General features: G+C 29.3%; 1 protein-coding gene across 1 annotated transcript in view; it reads right to left on the reverse strand.

Annotated features, from left to right (window-relative positions):
• sit (stuck in traffic) overlaps positions 1-21,968 on the reverse strand; it is a 74,730-nt gene that overhangs the window by 22,190 nt on the left and 30,572 nt on the right. The window lies entirely within an intron of this gene.

Here is a 21,968-nt window from a genome sequence, read left to right on the forward strand (position 1 = left end):
GTTAGCCTATCAAAATCCTATACTGACATTGCGGATAGGCTAACGCAACCAAAAATTGGCTACTGCAGTCAATTAAAAATGCTATGTCATATTTTACATCTAATTTGCTGCAGCAGCCAATTAAAAATTTTTTTCAGTGTATTAGACACAAAAAACAAAATCATCAGAAAGATTTCACTGAATGATGAATTGTTATTATTTTTGATAATATACGCAATTCAATAATACAACATATCTACTCTATTAAATCTAAACAAAGTCATTAGAAATTTCACTGAATGTACAATTTAGTGTAATTTACAATATATGTATATAATCAATATACCAAATTCAGATATAATATAAAACATAATATAATATATCTCAATACACATCAATTTTTCGATAAAATATCATTTTGCGACAGTCTATTTATAAAAGAATACTTAGAAAATTAGAAATGTATATTTTTATTTGCTGTGTTAAATTATTATAAAGGAATCTTGTGAAATCTTATTCTCTTGAATTTCGCAAAATGCAATTATGTTTGATAACGCAAGTTTACTATTCTCATATAAGATAGAGGTTGCGAGCAAAGGTGAAGTAAAAATTTATACGCAAATATGCTACTTTATATTCAATCTGTAAAATTAACAACTTGAAAAGATTCATAAAACGATGATCTTTTGCGACATTTTCAGTGAAGAAGAAATTTGTTTAAAATTGGCTGGTAAATTTGATCATTAAAACACACTTGTGTGAAAGAAAAGGTTGACCACTGCAACAATTTAGATAGTAAAGTATGGCGTAGCATTTTTAATTGGCTGCAGTAGCCAATTGTTGGTTGCGCAATGTCAATATATGATTAGAAATAACGCAACCAAAAATTGGCTGTTGCAGCCAATTAAAAATGCTATGTCATATTCAGTCAATTTTTTCTTTCAGAAATTTCTGTAGAAATGGGATAATGTGCACAATGATCAATCGCTAAATTAAGACATCAGATGCAATCTTGCATATTGCATTGCCATTATGATCCTTATATTTTCCGAGAACGCGAATCGCCACCATGCAAGACCTTCAAATGCGATACCGTCGCGCCGGAGAAAAGGTAGGAGAAAGAATCAAGCGAGTGTGCTATTAAGGCCAAGAGAGAAATCGCGAGTATCGCAGAGGATCGCGTATAAAGAAAAAAAAAAGGAAAGACGCTACCAATTGAGTGCATCAGGATTCCAAGACATAACAGGGAGAACCGATCGTTCGTTCTCCAAGGTCGTTCGCACGAAGCACTAGTGATTATATCATCACCATTAAATGGCGAATTGTCGTTCAATCTGCATTACGTTTCTGAAGTCGACAGTCATCAAAAATATCAAAACCATTAAACGATCTTCAATGATAGATGTAATGATTTATAACGTAATCGCGCCGACTTTGTTGCCGTAAACTGATTCTTACGAACGAGTCAAATTAGCATAATCCGTACTAACTCAACAATTCGCTGTACTTGCGAATTATGATTTTACCTAATTAGAAGCAATAATGACTTATACACTGAAAGAAAAGATTGGCTGAATATGGCATAGTATTTTTAATTGCGACAATCAATTTTTGGTTGTGCTAGCCTATCGAAATCCTATACTGACATTGCGGATAGGCTAACGCAACCAAAAATTGACAGCTGCAGCCAATTAAGAATACTATGCCATATTTTCCCATCTAATTTGCTGCAGCAGCCAATCTTTTGTTTCAGTGTATTATTATTATTAAATATTATTAAATAATTTATATTATAAAACAATATCATAAAGCTATTGATTTAAATGTCAAATTGCAACATAAGAAGACTTCAAAATTTCATTCGCATAGCATTTTGAAAATGCATAATATCGTCGCCACGATGCATAATTATGTACAATTTCTCGAATTTTGTATATTAAATTTCTCATAAAACATTTTTAAAAATCAATATTTTTAACAACTTTAAGTTTCGAACAAGCATATTATAAAAGCAAATTATTAGTCGAAAAAGAGCACATTTGAAATATTTCATTCTTAAGAGAAATAATTAGTTCTAACAGCGTAATTTGTAAATCTGATAAGATAGATAATGCCGCGAAAAAAAATTTATACCAAAAAACGAAGAAAGTAAAATGAAATATTATCTGTACTTGAAGCGCGCAATTTTCAAATACAGAGAAATTATTTTCATTCGCCAATAATAATAAGTTAATTAATTTTGATATGCCAATTATTTAGTTAGACTCCAATTACTCGGTTTATTAATTTCGAGAATAAGAAAGTGCGTTAACATTGTGCTAAAAATACACTAGTGCCATTTGTCATGTAATTAAGCAATCGCATAATGGTCCAATGTTCATTGATTCGTTATAACATTTTAACGACAGGTATAGATTGCATATATAATATGAGTCATTGGATATTGCAACAACGTATTGAATTTAGCACACTCATAATATATACCCGTCTTCAGGACAAAATTATACAGAGTGAATTAATACTTAAAGAGTAAAGAACTCTAGATTTATGGAGATTAAAAAATATATGCGATAATTTTTTCTCGTAAAAAAATGAAACGCTTAATCGGTTCGTCGGTATAGGTATATGAATTTTTATTCGAAATGATAATTTTAGTAAATAACAATACATTAAATGTTTGTTTTTGTGTGTTAAACTTCAAAACAATTACCTATTTACACAGAGCCTAATGTTACATTCAAATTTAGATCTTTTTTTCGCTTCTGTAATACAAACAATACATATTCTTTGCCCTGAATGATTAATTCAGATGATTTGCATCTTTTTTAATATATAAGAAGGAAAGTGTTTAGCGCGCGCGCGCGCGCTGTCAGATGTAAGGAAAAGTAAATAATCAAGATCTATCAATTGCAGATTTACGCTTAAAATTATTTTAACGATGTTTTTTAATAATACTTTTTAGTTGCAATTTGAAATAAAAAAACAATTCAGGAAACTCAAAATTAGGGATTAAAATGATATTTCAATCATTAGAAAATATTAATCCATTCTGGAGAGTTTCGAATACGCCCGTCCTGAATCAGCTAAATGTATTATTTTATGGCAATTTTAGATACTTTTCTCAAAAAGTTTAAAACAAAAAATAATTTTATTTTTCATATATATACTAAAAATGTATTAAATATGTTATAAATGTATAATATATATTAAATATATTTTAATAAGTATTATTTTAATAGTATTAATTTACTAAATAAAAAATGACGGTTAAATAAAATTAATGGTTCTTATACTAAATAAATATAGGTATGTTTACCATTAGTAAATATTCAGCTAGTTATATATTACTTAAATGAATATTAAAGTTTAGTATTTTTTATTGTAGCATTCTCTTTGTGCTGTGTAAAATATAACCTAAATGCTAATTTCATTACATCAAAAAATTTCAAATATATCTAAGCAAAGATTAGAAAAAGAAAAAATAACGTAATAAATAGATTTAAAAAAAATAGTTTGGAAAGTAAAATGCCACTTGCATTCACATGCATACGTAAAATCAATCCAAGATATAATCTCATATATAAAATTAAATTTTAATTCTTCTATAATTATAATACCAATATCATACAAATGCTGTATGAAACAAGCAATGCTTTCTACACGAGAAGGGAAATCATGCACGACGCGTGATTTTAAACTCATTTTCATCCGTTCACGACGCGTTCGTTATTCCGCGCGAAACGCAAACATGTCGCCGATATCTCTCATGCTGCACACGAGCTTTTCGCATCAATTCAAGACCGATCTATTAGTTGTCGTGTTTCAATCCTATGACAAATTGCGAAATCGATCACGTCTAATTGGGAAATGCAGTGTGCTTCTGCATGGAAACTCGCAAACGTGCGCACGAAGCTACCCATACTGCGACTTTACTCTTACCGCACTCTTTTACCTGCACTCTTTTACGCCAACCAAGCGGTGAATGCGGGTCAGCCAACGAAGACGAGAACATGTTCGATAAAATCGGTCCATTTTTGCGGAATATGCTTAACTAAAATGTTAATGCCAATGTTTCTTTTTTTAGAGGTTGCTTCGAATCTCTTGCATCATTCCGCGATATCTCGCGGCCGCTTGTTCGACAAATGATTACAGGACACGATAATCTTCATAATAAAAATGCAAGAGATTGATGCGTTCCTGTTCCGTTAATTTAAGACTTGAATATACAATAATAAACTAATAAAGACCTTGAATATAAACAGCATAATATTCACTGTTGCGTAGCTATGCGCGATTAGATAGCGATTAGAAAAGTACAGGGATATAACGTTATTTCTTTTCGGTAAGTATAAAAAGAAAATAGGGAGTTTTTGCAATGTCGTTTATCCAGATGCAGTTAAGCAAACACTAAGATCACGTTATCTTCTTCTTAACAACTAATTAAAAAAAAGATAACGAGACTTTAGCGTTCACCGTATCTGGATCTACGTTATACCGCATTGGAATCACATTATAATATTCGCGTTTCGTGTACTTAGTTTTTGTAGCACATAGTATATACGTAATACCTAAAATTACGTTTACCTAAAATTACTATTTACGTAATATTTACTAATTTCTTTGGAATTTAAAGAAAATGTAAGAGTGAAAAGTGAATTTACACCGTACTTCGATAAGTGGGTCGCAGACAAGTACAAAAACCAGTATGATGCAAGGCTAAAGATACAAAACACCAAAAATAATATGCTCAATATGCAGCTTAATTGCAAAAGTAAATGTATTTTTTTATTTTATTTTTACGCGTCTGCAGTTGATTAATCATGAATACATTAATAAAAATCAGCAGAACTATAAATAAACTTAAGATGCAAGAATATGTTTTAAAATACACTACAAAACGATCAGTTAAACGTAAATTAAATTTATGAATTCCGTAGCATTCCAGATTCGCATCTCCCTTTCTACGAATCTTTTTCCTTACACGTGCATGAAGAAATCGAAAGGATGTGTTGCACGAGAAATCTCATTATTACAGAGAAGAATTAAACGGGTAATTTTATTGACAAGTGCCGATTATGATCGTCGGGTGTGACATCAATTGCGACATCTTGGGACGACCAGTCAGTAAACAAGTTGCAAACGGTGATGTCAGAAAATCAGAGAGGAAAAGATACGGTCTGTATCGGGGTCCGATGATTGTCCAGTTTATATATCGATGATCAAATTGGCCAAGATCGCCGTTTACCGATCCCAGAAAATCCCGCTGCCACAGGTTGTTCGAGCAAATCGAGCATGTGCGAGCGAGCGAGCAAGTGAACGAACGGACGAATGAGGCGGCTAAATATCTGCTTTCTCTGCATACTCGCCACCGGTATTTGAAGTGTTGCAATTTCGTTGTTGTCGTCGCCGTCCTGTCGTCATTCATGCATCAGTTGAAAAGAGCGCGACGCCAATTACGCTTTAACTCTTTGTAATAAGATAAAAAAAGAAAGAGAAAAAGAATGTAACAGAGAGAGAGAGAGAGAAAGAAAGAAATTGTTTAATATAAAAATCACATTATAAATATAAACAAAAATCAGGAAATAGAAAGTTACTTTTTAAAAGTATTTATCAAGTTATTCGTTACGGAGTAGAAAAAATAACAAGTTACCGTTACTAATTATCGATTTTTAAAAGTAACTCGTTACAATTACCGTTACTTGAGAAAATAACTTTTCGTTACTTTTCCGTTACTTTTTTAAAATCGACAACCACCAATCACAGCAGATGAGTGCCTAGGGACTTTCTAATCTCAAGCTATGTGGTTTGTATCTAATCGAATTGTGTCCAATAGTGTGCAAAGTAACGGTAAAAGTAACTGTAAAATTCGTTACCGTTACCAAAAAAATATAAGTACGTTATCGTTACAGTTACCAAAAAAAAAAATAACGCAGTTACCAGTAAAGTTACGAAAAAGATAATTTGTAACTATAACTTAATTACAGGTAACGAGTTATTTCCATCCCCTCTCTGACAAAAACGTATTTTTTACTTATTATTTATATTTTCTTCTTTATACTTATTATAACTACAGCGTATTATATTTTATATACAACAACTTCATATTAATTCCGATGAAAATTTTTCTTAGAACTTTTCATACAATTTTTCAAAATTTCTATAAATTTCTGTAAATTTTTACAAATTTTAAAATTTTCCAGAATTTCTGTATGATTTTATAACCTTCAAAAAATTTTTCATATTTTACGAATATATTTACAAATTGAAATATTTTCAGAAATGTTGAGAAAGTCTACATCTTTTCTACAATTCTTTACATATGTAAATTCTAAAATATTTTAAGATTTTTAAGATTTCTCATTCCATCATTTCTGAAGAAAACTAATAAAATCTGAAAAGATTTGTTATACTTTTTCAGAAATTTTCATAAATTTTAAATTAACAAAATTTTTTAACTATTATAAGATATAACAATTGTTTTCATCAGAAAAGGCATTGAACTTTTTATGTAAAACGGTTTACGATGATTCTGCTTTGGTCATCGGTCAATGCGATGAACTCTTCAATTAACAATTAAATCATTAACACAATTCAACCCAAGTATATATTTTTCCATAAACACATACTGACAGAAAATGTTTGGTATTTATGATTATAATTGCATAGTAAAATAATTATAGTTAGAAGCTCTATTTTTATAATTATTACTGCTATAATGTTAGTAAATATTATTACTTCTACAATAAATTCTTCTATAATAACTTCTGTAATAAATAAAAGATTGTGCTCAGTTTCTTAGTGAAACTGAGGCAGGGTGAATAGCATTGAAACATGATTAGGATTGTAGAGGATCAAAAAAGGATTAACAGTTGCGTAGACACAACCTCGTAAAATGAGTCTCCTGAGTGCTAGAGTTGTTCACAGTTTGCTATTATGGACATGTAGAACTGATCTTGTTCGATTTCTTTGCGTTCCTCCCTGCGGTGACGACAATAATGGATTGTACCAAAGATATTAAAGTAATGTCTGAAATATATTTGGTACAGATTATTAACCTAGCTAAATCCTGAATGGATGTCACACGGTTGGATGTTGTGTACATGTGATGATCAACAGTCACGTAATAACTTGAGATATATCCAATATCTTAACGAAGACATTCTCGTGTCAGCAAAAGTAATTACGATATTTTTGAAGTTTTGAAGAGAAAGTTGGAGAGAAATAAGGTCCGTACATTCGCTAAACTTCAGTTTGACAACTAAAATTCTTTGTTTCGTACTCTGTGAATATCGATTAATATATAACTCATGAATCATGACTGTTCATTTGGAGTACAAATTAAGCATAATGCAAATGACTCTATCAATAAATATATAGTTGACATTGAAAATGATTACGAATTATAAATAATGATAATTATGACACTATCATTTTTTCTTTCAGTATACATACGAAGTGAAATATTCCTAAAGTATTTCCTACTAGAAATTTCTGATAACATAATTCTGAGGTGTAGATGAATTTTCATGCCTAAGTAATTGACGACTTATTTCGAATATTCAAGAATGCTCCATTTTATATAAACATTAATGACTATATACTATAAAGTTTTCTCTTTATTAAAACTCCACAATCAAATACGCGATTACAATCCGGTTATTTTGCGTCATTTAATTAATTTGATTTCATGACGTCGTAAACACATCTAACGCTATTGCTGCAACTGGAAAGGTCCTCGGTAGATTTCACATTTAGTAGGTTTACCTCGGTAAGTAAATGAAAATGTCAAAAAGTCACGGTTTATGTATACGGTTCGCTTATCTTGCCGCGCGATTTACGAGAATCGCGAAGATATGACGATACCTACTGCATATTTAACGAAGAATACCTTTATTTTAATGTTGTATTATCTCAAACAACAAAACGCCTCTACGGACGGTGTGGCTTTCATATGAATATTTAACAATTGCATGTCACATTTGCTGCGATTACATCATGTTCTTTATAACAAAACACAATTGATAAGGCAATAAGATGGCAGTTTGGTGCATTATACTTGTTTGGAAATTTTGCTTATTTTCAGATTTTAAATTTTTTATAAAAAGTCAAAATTCAAAAGAGATGGTTTTTTGAAGATTGTGAAACAAAAGTAACATATGATTATATTAAAAATATGTTCTTTTTGCTGATATTATTTGATTGGTCAATAATTTTCTTTAAGTTAAAAAATAGTTTTTTTTCTGGAAATCTTAATTTTTTTAGCTGTCTCACTTTTAAAATAAGAAAGCGATATACAGAATAGAGAGAAGTTGCAGACATATAAATGCGTTTGAAAAAAAAATAATGAAAATTATAAATTTTATGCTGTAAATTAATCTCTGACAACTTTATTGTAACGTAATATATTTAAAAAATAAATTTGAGACAAGATTTTGAACAGATATGCACAATTATTAAAATTTCAATTTTTTAAATAATAATAAATAATTAGACATTAAAAATAAATCTACAATTTTCATTCTTACCTGATTAGAATTTTTTTTTATAGAAAAATCTCAATTCCCGATCATAAAATAATGTGATTATTTGTCAATTATGCAGCATCTACACTGAAAAAAATTTTGTTCATTTTTGATGTTTCATTCCAATGAATGATCGTTAACCAATGTCCGACTTAATGTCTAACTTGTTTGACTTAATGTTTGACTTAATTCATTGATACAATAACTGGATTCATTTATACAACAATATATTCATTCTTGTAATGAATTCTAGGAATAGTTTTATAATCTAAATCATTATGAGAATTCATTGGACCAATTTTCATTATTTTTTCATAATTCAATATTTTATTGTATTTACGTACAGTTTTGGTTCAGTGTATTAATAGCACTCAAAATATTATTTATTAAGAACAGAAAAAGACTTATGTGCGTAAAAAGAGTTTGATTTACTAATAGTGGAGTATAAAAGTAAGTATCGGTAATTTAAGGCTAATTCTACAATGTGCTCTTTGTTTCCTGTTTCTTGCTGTTTGTCTCTTGTCTTCTTGATAAAAAAGGAAATAAAGAGCACATTGTAGAATTAGACTAAGACTCCCTTACATAAAAAAAAAAATAAACCAGTTTATTATTTTTGTCGTACTTATCCGTGGGAATAGTTCGAAGGAAGAAAATATATGCGAATATCAGTTAGTTCATGTAATGTACATTGAAAAGAAATGATGTTGTATCAACAGCATTATTTTAATTGAAAATAATCCTGTTGCTTCAACAACAGTATTAATAAAACGAATAAATTTTGTTAGAACAAGAGCGTATGACGTATTTGTTTCATTAATGATGTTATTGAATTAACAAAATTATTTTCAAATAGTATCATTGATACATCTTTTTTTTCAGTATAATAATCCTTATTTTCAGTATGTAATCCAAATGAATTACGTTGTAAGTACACAAGAATGAAGGAAACGGATTGAAAGGAAGAAGGAATTGCAACAGATAATGTATTTTCCCGTTTTTCTACATATATTTAAGCGATGACGTAGAGACACAGAAAAATGGATATCGATTAAGAAATTCTGTTATTATATTCTTATTAGATACATATGTCACGCTCTCATAAACATATAATCCTCATGATTAAGACAATCAGGGGCGCATAATAGATTTGCAATCACATCGAATGTTGTGCAATTGCGTTATTACCGCTATTTGCACGGGAGTTTATTAACATTTATGTATTTGCGTGTCTTGAGAATTTGAAATATATAAATATCGATAACTCACGCTACCATCGTTACTCATTTTACTTTATAAAAAAAATATCTATGGTATAATTTATAAAAAGACTTATCATTTATAAAGAGAATCGAACTTATAAGAAGAGTCGAATGCGATCAGAAGCTTTACAAGACCAGCAGACACGGCACAAATAATGGTTGCAATGTAATAGGCGCGCAATTCGCACCTTGACAAGGTATTCGATGTAAATACAATATAAAAGCGGTTCACTTTATGAATATGAACTTTTAATATCTCTATTATTAAGAGACACAAAATAGGATTTTAATTTACTATATATATTTATCTATCATAATTAGCAATATTCGTAAAAATATTTTTATTTGCTACTTTATTTAAAAATATATTCATAATTATTATTATTGTGTATTATAGTTGTTAATTAATGTTACATTGAATGTTAATTAGTAGTTCTGTAAACAATAGTGGCTTTACATTTATTTCTAAAAAAGCATAAACTATGTGTAACATTTCTGGTAAAATAGATATAAAACGTATTAGAATAAAATTGAATTATATTTGAAAATATTACAACTGTAGAGAATTCCAACCCTAGACCGTTTCTTCGTTTAAAAGGCTTCAAGCTTGTGGAATTTAGTATTCTAAGTTTTATTGAAACGTAACGGAATTACAAAGCAATTCAAAATATCTATTTTTTTAGACCTTTCGAGGTCTCCACTCTTTTACAATTAGACGGTAAATTTAGCCTCCCGATTGACCTCCCGGTTGATTTAAATAAAAAAACGACAATTTGCGAATTCATCAAAGATATCGAATACATAAAAAATCGTAATCTATCAAAATGTATATCCAAAATTAGGAACCTAGTTATATTCCACGGTTTTATAATTTACTATACATAATAAAAATTAGAAAAATCAGGTAGATGAAAAAATAAAACAATTATATAGAACTACAATATCTTTTTGGAAAAATCATCCTAATTATATTCATTCAAGCAGATAAGGGGAATGTTACCGTTGCGCTGGAGAAAGACGTATACATACAAAAAGTGAAGGACTTATTGGAAGATAAAAATACATATACTGTCGAAAAGAAAAATCCAGAGAAGACTTTGGAAAGAAAGTTAAACAAATTAATGAAAAAATGGGGAAAAAAGAAATATGTTTCTAGCAGTGAATATCACCACCTTCGATCCAGTGATGCTTCTCTCCCGAGAGCTTATGCAGTTCCTAAAATCTATAAAATAAATGTTCCGTACAGAATTATAGTTTCCTCTGTAAATACAGCATTGTACACGTTAGCCGGATTTCTGGGGAGAATCATCTCAGACAGAATTTCAAAAGCGAGAGGACATATTAATAACAGTTTTGAACTTTATAAAAAACTGTCAGGCGTTGAGATGGATGAATCAGGCGTGCTCATTTCCTTGAATATTACATCTCTTTTCATAAATATCCCATTGGCATTAGCTATTGATGGCATTGAGAAGAGATGGAAGTACATAAAAAACAACAAAATTACCAAAAGATGTGTTCATGTATGCCATAAATTTCGTATTAACATCTACTTACTTCAAGTTTAACAATGTAATCTACAAACAGACTTATGTAGGCCAAACCAAGAGGCAGTTGCAAACAAGATTAAAAGAACACAAAAACAACTTGAAATTAGATCCTTCCAAACATTCAGTCATCTCAGAACACATATCAAATTTCAATCACACAATCGATTGGGAAAAATGTAAGAATCCTGGAATTCGAGCAGAATTAACAAAAGATTGATTGCAGAAATGATATCATATTAAAGAACAGATAAATGGAATCAACTATAAAAAAAAGATACAGAGATGTTGGACGGATCTTATTTTGATATTTTAAAGCATTTTGATATTTTAAAGCATTTTAAAGCTTAGGAAGCCTACTTTCAAATACTTTTATATTAAATTTTATTTGCTGGTGTTTTATTGAATTGTAGCGCTTTAAAGTGACAAAAATACTGCAAAAATATCATTTCTCAATTTTATGTAACTTAGGAACAAAATATCGTAAACAAAAGATATAAACGCAGATATAAAGCCCTATCTTTACGCTTTAAAATGCGTGGTCGAAAACCTTTCTGAAATTTTTGTCGTTAAGATATTTAACTTTTCGTAAAATGCAAGAAAATTGTAAGTGCCTAATACTTTTGCACATGGTTGTATAAAACAAGATATTTTTTTTACATAAATTTATTATTATGCGCGTGTGTGTGTGTGTATGTGTGTATGTCAATTAAATTAATTAATTCACTTTGTTAATGTAATTCAATCATTTTATATTCGACTGTAAGCACAACGTTACTTTGGCATATGATATTTATTAATTAATACATAGACACCAAATACGAGTAGAGAAAAATAAAATATCACGTATTATGCAGCTAGAAAGAAATGGATTAGAAATTAGAAATATTATGTAAATTATTGTATAAAATTCGGTATAAATAAAGTAAATTTAATTTAAATCATTTAAATTAATTCAATTTAATCGTTTAAATTATTCATCTTTTTCATCAAAAAAATATAGGGATATACATCAACTGAAATCAGACAAATGCACCTTTCGTATGCAACCAGGAAAGCTTATAGCAAATGCTTCTACGGAATCTTTCAATCATATCATTCTTAAGTCACAAAAGGTTAAAACACTTTTCAGAAATCGATTCCTGAGAAGGATCTGCTGCATTGTATATAATATTTTTCAAATAAAATATAACATGACACATTTTTAATAAATTCAAATCAAAATATTGGATCGAAATAGAAGTTCGTAGCGCTACTTTATTTATATCATATCAACATATCTAAAAAAAAACTTAGCACACTATATTATTTGTCAGAACAAAGTTTAGCTTTAAAAATTTACTTTTTTTTTAATTGCAGGGTACGAATTTGTAACGAAATTACAACTAAGCAATTAAAGTCAAAATGATTCTTTTGTATTTAATCTGTAATAACAATATAAAAAAATCTTACGAACGTTTTTAAAAAACAACTTTATAAGGAAAATTTTAAACTGTCATTCTAGAGAGTTGAATATTTTCATAAATTTTCTTTATACATGACAACAGACCTACAAAGTGAGAAGAAAATATCCCATTTTATCCAACTGGTAGATTTTCTATATATATGTAAAAATTACCAAATTCATAGAGAAAAACTGAAAGACATATCTTTCGAAAGTAGAAATTTTAAGTAGAAATTTTAAGCTGTAAAATCCTTTTTAACGAATTTAAATTTCGTTTATTTTTAACAAAATTACATCTGCTTGAATTTTAAAATTCGTAACGATATGAACTTTTGTTTCGACCACCCTCCCCCTCTACACACACTCACATCTACACCCACACTCACACCTACACCCACACGCACACACACAGACATTACTTTCTACTCGTGTATCTAGACAGAATCATTTTTAATAATTAATTAATGTCTTAAATCATAGAACTTCCTACAGAAGATAATGTACTTGCTATTTTGACGAGGCATGATACAATTAAAAATATATAAATTCTTGCCATACTAAATTAACAATAATTGTTACAATCATATTGTTAATATTCACAAAAATGCACTCTTGATTGCCGCATAAAACAGATTTTATTCGCACTTTAAGAAAAATGTATCAATATATATTAAATATAATATAGTTATTATTTCGGTATATCTTTTAAACTTTTTCATCGACCGAAAGTAGTTGACTTGTTACTACTATACCAACATACTTGTTACTGTAAATGTAGATAATTTGGGACAGTGCAGTGGGACAGCATGTATTTTTGTTAAATTTAATCGTGGTATCTATCCACATGAGTGGATCTCTAAAGAAAGTTTAAATTTAAAATTTTCTTTAGTGACTTATGGATGGGTGCCACGACTACAAAAATCTAACAAAAGTATAATACATGCTGTCCCAAGTTACCTACATTTCCAAGTCACCTACATTTGCGATATTTAATCGACAGTTCTGATTTAATTATTTATTATAAAATTATGTAAATGTATAGTCCGACATATTTTATCAAGCAAAAGCATTAATTTCATTTGAAATAATCAATTAAAATATATATATTATGATGCAAATTTTTAGACCGATGAGAATAAATCTAATTAAATGGGAGAAATCCTATATTCGATCGGAATGGATCTTAGTGCTTAAATACATATTTCTTGTGTAAATATATTATATATACATTCCGATTTTGCGCGCGAAATCTTTTTCGGCGAAATTTTCTCTAAAATAAACACATTATGTATAAACAAGACTAATTTATTATTTATCATTATAATTAATTCTTGATGTTTATACAAATTAAAATTATTTTAAGCAAAGTTAAATTTGCTGAATTAGAGTTTCAGCTCGCTCACATTATGACTAAAATAAATTTCCGCACATATCGTACATAGAATCTAAAACTCCAAGTTCTCAATTATCTCCATTAAATTACCAGAAAATTGATTTACGAGGTAATTAATTATCATTCTTCATTCTGAGTCCTGTACATTTTCACATTTCTGCACTATTTTTTCAACAATGTAATAAATTAATTAAATAAAATTATAAATAGAAACAAATTAAAAAGCGAACAAATTAAATGTAATATAAATTTAAAAACTAAACGATACTGCCATTTATAACTTTTTTACTTCTTTACATCATAACACGAATGTGATTAATTTATTTTTTGTACAATGATTAATTAATTTCTTTTGTTACATTTTTCTAGTGAGAAAATAATCGTTCGAAGAAGAACAGATAGCGCAAAGTGTAATTATTTCCACTTATTTGTTAATCAAAAATAATACACTTAAAGAGAGAGAGAGAGAGAAAGAGAGAGAGAGAGAGAGAGAGAAAGAGAGAAATAAAAGCATTTTCAAGGCGTAAATATCTAGAAATTTCATCATAGAGCAGTAATCGTTAATTCGTGCGCAGTAAATTATCAATTCGTGTGAAACCATTTGTAATAAATCTTCCTTCTTTTATTTGCATTGCTAAAACATGTCTAAATCAAACGACTAATATAGGCCACAAAAAAAGAAATTTACAAAATCCGAAAGATATCGGAAACGTAAAAGATCGAAAATATTATACCGAAAATATAAATTTATCTAAAAAAAGATTTTCTAAATTTTTTGTATTACTAAAGGACACCATTCTAAAAAGTTTATAGCAAAATCAGATATACTTTTTGCATAACTTACGTAACTATTAGCAACAATTATATTTCGGACTGTCTTTTTTAAACGTTTATTCCGTTAGAATAATGAAATATAGATACATACATAAAAGCTTTTATTTACTGTACCAAACGACTAAATGTCATGCTAGTTTATTATGTTTTACATTGATACTTTTTACAGTTTTGTTCTATTCATGTAAGAATTCTATTCATCTAATTATCATACTACAATATATTTATGCTAAAATCAAGTTGTAATTTTTTTATATAGTTGAAAACTTTAAAATATCTTTTAAAATTAATAACAAAAAATTTTAATGAGTCTCAAGAACACATTCCTTTAGCATCACAAAAATATATTCCTGTTACATATTAAAATCCAAAATTCGCGATCTGTGTTTTTTCGCAAAATTCACTCATAAACACAAACGTAAACAAACAGCGATGATAATATTGATATATCGATTATTAAACGACTTAAAGCCATTCGATGTTTTATTCCGATTAAGTCAGTGACGCTAAATTGCAGAAACTATGCCAACAACGATCGTTTGACTTCAATCGTGTATTATACTGCAAATTGTAATTTTCATTGCTGCATCACATAGTAGGCGGATTATCTTCTTACGATACCAATTTTCAACATACCGAGCTCCGCTTTGCATCGGTGTCCAGCAGGTTCTTGACTACTGAATTCTTCGCAAGATTCTTTATGACCGTGTCTGACACACATTTAGTTGTTCGCAGACAAGCAAATTAATACAGTACATCGACCGTAGTGGACGTGGTCGTCCTTGCCCGATATTGAAAAGTACTGAAGATATTTTAGATTTTTCTTATGTTATGTAATTTATTTTTAATAAAAATATATTAAATTTCTATTTTGAAATCTTTTATTCTTTTATACATATAGAGATATATTATGATTATATTATTATATATTATATTATATATATTATATATATATATTATATATTATATATTATATATTATGTATATATTATATATTATATTTATGTTATTATATAACATATTATTATTAAATTTTCAATAATGATAACATAAAATTTTAAAAGCGTTAATATAATTTTTCGACATCAGAAAAGTAGCTTAATAAACAAAATAAAATTTATTATTTATTATAGTAAAATTTATCATTAATATGATAAATTAATTCATATTCATAATATATATAAGGCAACTTACAATGTTTTAATTTGCATTTTTCTTGAAATTATAACGTTTTGACTTATATTTTTATTTAAATTTACAATGTTCTGACTTGCATTATTACTTGAATATTTTTAGCAACTTTAACTCGATTTTGTGTTTTTTAAATTAGAATAATTTAATTAAATATTTTTTCAAAAACGGATTACTCATATCTTTAGTTATCTATTATGATAATTTTTTTATAGAATTTTTAAACTTATAGTTTTCAAGAAAATAAGTTTTTCCTTTCTTTGGAAAAAAAAATGTTACACTTACAACTTTTGCTTTAGCACGCTTCGTATATGATACGATAATCGTATTAATGGTATATTATATTAATGGTATATTGTATTTCAAATACACGATATAATTTCTTAAGTGTTAACACACACTTAAGAATGTCCACATATGCTGGTAATAGTTTCTTTGTTCATCGAAATGTTGTATGTTGAAATCGCTACTTGTCTAATTTGCACTAACTTCCTGATCATTCGCCCGATTCAAGATTGCATCAAGTGCTTAATTGCGTACAATAGAAATGAGAAACAAGTAAAGAACATTCTACAATTACGTAGCTAAGAACAAAGCAAGTGATGGAGGATGCCATCTTTAGCATAATATTTGAAAAGTTAGTATATAATGTAAAATTGATAATATGAATGAGTTGAAAGTGCTATATTCTATCAAACCAAAAAGTTTAAAAAATATTTAATGATTTCGCAATATTTAACATAGAGATAATGAATATACACAGAAAAATTACTAACGTTTATTAAACATTTTATAACTTTTTTTTAACCTATTGCATTTTTTATCTGGGAATGGTGAATTTATTACAATAATACAATAAACACTGCTATTTAATTCGTATGAACGTAAAAAGCAGTAAACAAGTTTTTTCTTTTTTTTTTTACATACAACATCGATATCTCTTACAATTAAATGATCGGCGCATTAGTCAAACAATAAGTTCAAACTATTACGTTAGACTTGTATTTTCTTAGCATTTAACGTCAAAGAGGCAAAATCTAAATTTAAACAAAGCAAAAATCTGGAAGATATGCAAGAGGCATTTACAAAAATTACAGAAGTTATATATATATATGTAGGACATTTCTTAGAAATTCATCCTCATAAAATCTTTTAGACATTTATGACATCTAAGAAAAACCTTTACATAAAAAACTGACAGTTATTTATGGAAAATTCTTATTTGTAAAAATACATTTTATTATCTATATTGGATCAAAAACTATAATTATATAATTTATTGTCTACATTACGTCGAAAAACGTTAATAATTTTAGTATTACATACAAATTAAAATTTTTACGTAACATTAAGTCTAGTTCGAGAGGCTTAGTCCGATTCAATATGGCGAATTATGTCGACTGATTCACCATTACGTCAATTATACTTTGCTAAAATCATATAACTTCTTATAATATCAAGGGATAAAAGTAAACGTGCTTTAGTTCACACATCACTACGAACTTTTAACGAATCAAATTTTTAAAAAGAGCGGATGAACAAACGAATTTTAAGCCAAAGTCCAAGGACTAATAGTTAATCTTGTATCCTCCTCCTCTTAACTTTTAAGAGGGACAAAATAGTGAGAAATTCGTTAATAAAATTAAATCTGGTATTCGATGCCAACTGCTTCATCCTATCAAATAGAATTTATAAGTATAATGCTTGAGAATAACAATAAGGGAAAAGAGAGTTTCCAAGGTATCTCAAAATTATTACGTAGAGGCAATTATAAAGAATACAATACTCAAACTGTACACGTCATTTTCAATTCATGATAAATTTTTTTTAGTTGATAAATCTCTTTTCATGCAAACTTTTCGTTCCCTCGAAATACACTTGATTGCATTTTACAGGAAATTATACGTACTATTTTATGCATTATAAAGATTATGTTTACCGAAGATTTGCTTGTTAACACAAAATCATTTCTATTAATGACAAATTAAACAAAAAGTAGACTTGTACATATAAATAAAACGCAAAAAATACGATTCTTGTGAAATCCGAATGGAAAAACGCACTCTCGAGAAAAAAGCTTATCAACAACTTCTATCAAAGTTTCCTCCACTTTATACATACTATGCAAGTCTGAGTTTAGATATAAAAAGTTAGAATGAATGAGAATATTAATTTCTGCATGCACCGATATGTATTCTTAAGATATGATCTTTGGTTTCGGTCTTTTTCATTATGCGTCAATATTAATTATTATACATTATTTAGTAATTACTGCTTTATATTATCTCTTCATTTTTATATCTTATTTGTTACATTCCTGTTTCTTTAACAATTACTGAATTTCTTGTTAACATCATGTGATATAATTATTTATTGCTATAAAATTATTTATAATAATACTGTCCAAAGTACTAGACGATTAGCAGAAAGAAGACGAACAGCATTGCTTTTTATATTTCCTCTGAAGTCAATGTCTGTTTACAAAAAATATAGAGAACATTATATCATAATTTAAACAATTTTACGAATATTTTTGACAATATCTTTAATAATCTTTTTATTACAATATGTTATCAATCAAATTAAAATTCTATTGCAATTAATTTTATTTTAAATTGGACAACATTGCAATATTTATTTTTATTTCTAAAATATAATTTTCAAAAAAAGAAACTAATTTATCTTCAACAATTTGTCGAAAACTATTCGCATTTCGAAATTTTGATTAATAAAAAAGTAACTTTGAATTTAATTAATAAAAAATAATCTTACATATCTCTCTCTCTCTCTCCCTCTCTCTACTTTTTGTTGATGTGGGAAGGTCTCGTTAGCGCGCAATGCGATAGAACACATCCACTCACATCGTCCGATGCCTAGTAACTTTTCACTGCTTTACCAATAAGAATATTTTATTTTAAATTGGCAATTAGTGATGTGAGCTATCGAAACCCTCCCATTGATATTTTGATGAGATACGCTCTTTATTATATTACTAATAAAGTTGGGGACCTACGCCACCCTATCCCACCCATTATCGTTCTTTGTCACTTACGGGCAACTTGGTGTCACCTGGCGCAACTTCCCACCTATTAAGACGCCTTACCTGGACTTAGAGGACTCTATGCGAAATCCACTTACAATCTAATCAAGAAAGATTACCCCATTTTTGCACAACGTGTCTCTGACATATTACACACCTTGCTTAGACCTAACCACCTCGTATGGCATGAATTACATGCATATATGTACACGTATGCTCACGGTATGCGCTTGGACAGAAGTAGCGCCGAGATATTCTTAAACTGTTGAGACTGTTGGTGGATGATAAAGACGACTACGACTATCCGATCTTCACAATCAGAATACCATCTCACGATTTAACGATTGTGAAACACGTGTAGATCGTGGGCAGGGCCATATGCAAGAATGATTCGATCTCGCCGTACGATTTGAACGAACCGATGAAATTTTTCATCACGGTACATAAGCATACAAAAAAATGATATTGGACTCCGACAAACAAACGATCATTCAATGATGAACTGTTTAATAGTATCTTCAACAATAATTGTGAAAGAGTCTTCCAACTAGAAACCTTCCTCCATTTTCAAGAGTGACGGATCACTCGGAAATTATTGTGCCGAGAGCAATTGAGGCACAACGCTTAAAGTAACGCCATGTTTCACAATACCATGACGATGTTCGCGAAGATCATGCGACAATATAAGTGTACTTACTCGTACACGATACGGAGGTCTTCGTGAACACGCTAATGGCTTTCATGATCAACGAAATTCGAATATATTCATGTAGAATGATAGATAACAAATCTTTTATTACGCATGGCTGACACTCAAATCAACAATTTCTGGATGTGCGACAAGTCTGCGACATATTAAAAAAAATTCGACGAAATAAGCGCAACGAGAGGGTCAGTCAATGGGATCATCGGCTTAGCCGGTCATGTGGCCAGGACTGCGCGTATTCGTCGCGTCCACGTCATTAATCCTGGATATAAGCACCAAGAGCAGGACACACGCATATATATATATATATATATATACAGTAAAAAAATTTGTGTATTTGTGTTGGAAATGGTCTACTCACGTTTGTTTTAACAGTTTGTGTTGAATTTTTTAACATATTCGAGTATTAATTTAACATAATATAATTATGTTATTTAAAGATTTTTTGTGAAATTGATATTCAATGTTTCTTAGTGTCAAAATGACACAATTTATGAGTAAGTGAACGAGTAACATAATGTCTTTTAAAACGTAAATTCTAAGACAAATGAATAAAATACGTGAGAACAAATGAATGAAATATAGTATGTATTAATTTAACATGTCATAAATATTAATTTTCTGAAAAAAAAATGTTCCCACAGTTTGTCTCGTCGCATTGTCTCTAATTTCATTATTTCTGACTGAGAATTCGATAACATAACTTAAGAAAACATGCATTGATTATCTTTTTGGACATTTCAACTGCCAGCAAGACACAAATACCGATACCAGCTTTCAATAATCATGCGTCGATTATTGTTAGCGTTTCAAACAATTAGAGAGAGGGAAGTATTTTTATAATTTGTATAATTTTTCTTTATTCTACTCGATTCTTCATGTAATTTTTTATTATATTTATTTTACCATACTGACTAATTTATATAAACATTGATAATGATCTGATCGCGATCGAAACGTTTGTTTTTCTATTAAAGTTTATAATATTTTTAACTTAATGATATAATTGTTTATTTTTCACTTTTGAATTATAACGATTGATTTTTGGCTCGTAACCCTTTTTTTCTATTGCGTTATTAAAAATTTGTACCAAGATTTAGTGGCCCGTTTTTTTTGCTGGTGAATATATTATAAAATAATAAAAAATAATTTTATTTGTAAAATGTTTAAATGTTTAAATAATTTTTTTGTAACTTAATTAAAATGAGCCATAGACCAATATTTACATAATGCCAATTTTCAATATAGAAAGAACAATGTTAAAATATTTAAAAATTTATCTAAATACACAGATCTGAAAATAATTTTGTTAGATCATCAAACTAATTCTGTAGAAAATTCAATAATGTTGCAAAAGATTTTTATATTCTAGCAACCAGCTTGAGCGTCCTACATAATTATTTTAATAGTCCAACAAAATTTTTTTCAGATTTGTAAACTTAATTTTTAAATACTTTTAGCAAAGCCATTCTTTCCTTAAAGAGAAAGTAAAATTTACTAGATGCATCCACATTTTTGCACGTAACGTTTTTCTTTTCCTTTCGTTGAAAACTATAAAAGTATGATCATCCATAAACAAAGATAATATATATGAGAGAAAATACGAGGTCATTTGAAAGAGACAATTACCAAAAATGTGTATGAGAGAAGTTGCGATACCGTCGATACTTACACTTCTCAATATCCTCGATCTTCACTGGAGGCACAGCGGAGTTTCAAACGGCACGTGACCTTGGCCGAAGGATCTTACGCCCGTGGTCCGTCACCGTCGAGAAGACACCTTTCCACTTCCCCTCGGACGGCCATCTGAGTGAAGCGACCTTGACTGAGCGCGGCGCGGGGTTCGCAGACGATCACCTAAGGCCCAGTGGTGCAGCCCCTCTCACGCGCGTGCTTGGACCCCACTTGGGTTAGCCAATACTTAAACTACGGGCCTACCGCGCCGCGGACTATTCTTGCAGCATCGGCCGTTGGACCCGTAAGCTCACGTACGCCCGCCTTGATCGCACGCGCGTACACACGCGTGGTATACATCGGATACGCGCGGGATATC

Source organism: Mycetomoellerius zeteki, unplaced genomic scaffold (genome assembly GCF_001594055.1).
Source record: "Mycetomoellerius zeteki isolate Tzet28-1 unplaced genomic scaffold, Tzet1.0 scaffold158, whole genome shotgun sequence".
NCBI lineage: Eukaryota > Metazoa > Arthropoda > Insecta > Hymenoptera > Formicidae > Mycetomoellerius > Mycetomoellerius zeteki.